We start from the raw sequence: 909 nt of genomic DNA on the forward strand, positions 1-909 counted from the left end.
TTTTTTTTTTTGAGACAGGGTCTCACTCTGTCGCCCAGGCTGGAGTGCAGTGGTGCGATCATAGCTCACGGCAGCCTCCATCTTCTGAGCTCAAGTGATCCTCCCACCTCAGCCTCCCAAAATGCTGTGATAACACACAGGAGCCACCACACCTGATGTACTATGAGAAATTAACAGAAACAATTTTATGCCAGTTTTTGTAAATTTAGAAAAGAAACTTCCTTAAAAAAAGTACTTATCTAAACTGACAAGAAACAAAATCAATTCCAGAACATAATAAAACCCCACAAAATCTATAATTAATAGGCTCTCTATACAGAGAAGGTTTAACGGCCTTACCAATAAATTCTTCCAAACATTTAAGAAAAAATAACCCTAGGCTGGGCGTGGTGGCTCACGCCTGTAATCATGGCACTTGTGGGAGGTCAAGGCAGGCGGATCACTTGATCTCAGGAATTCAAGACCAGCCTGGCCAACGTGGTCTCTACTAACAATGTAAAAATTAGCCAGATGTGGTGGTGGGTGCCTGTTAATCCCAGCTACTCGGGAGGCTGAGGCATGAGAATTGCTTGAACCTAGGAAGCAGAGGTTGCAATGGGCCAAGATCGCACCACTGCACTCCAGCCTGGGGGACACAGTGAGATTCTATCTCCAAAAAAAGAAAAAAGAACCTCTATTTTTTTTGAGCCCATAATGATCAATGGATCATATTCACATATTTACATCAATATTCTAGTTGTGATATTCTACTAGTGTTTTAGAAAATGTCACCACTGGAGGAAACATGTCAGAGCATACAAGGATTTTTTTTTTTTTTTGAGACGGAGTCTCGCTCTGTCACCCAGGCTGGAGTGCAGTGGTATGATCTCAGCTCACTGCAAGCTCCGCCTCCCAGGTTCACGCCATTCT

The 909-nt window shown here is 43.2% G+C and overlaps 1 protein-coding gene across 1 annotated transcript in view; it reads right to left on the minus strand.

Annotated features, from left to right (window-relative positions):
* Window positions 1-909, minus strand: part of PPP6R2 (protein phosphatase 6, regulatory subunit 2) — a 42,298-nt gene that overhangs the window by 36,451 nt on the left and 4,938 nt on the right. The gene's annotated exons all lie outside the window — the stretch shown is intronic.

The sequence above is a fragment of the Mandrillus leucophaeus genome, unplaced genomic scaffold (genome assembly GCF_000951045.1).
Source record: "Mandrillus leucophaeus isolate KB7577 unplaced genomic scaffold, Mleu.le_1.0 Scaffold288, whole genome shotgun sequence".
NCBI lineage: Eukaryota > Metazoa > Chordata > Mammalia > Primates > Cercopithecidae > Mandrillus > Mandrillus leucophaeus.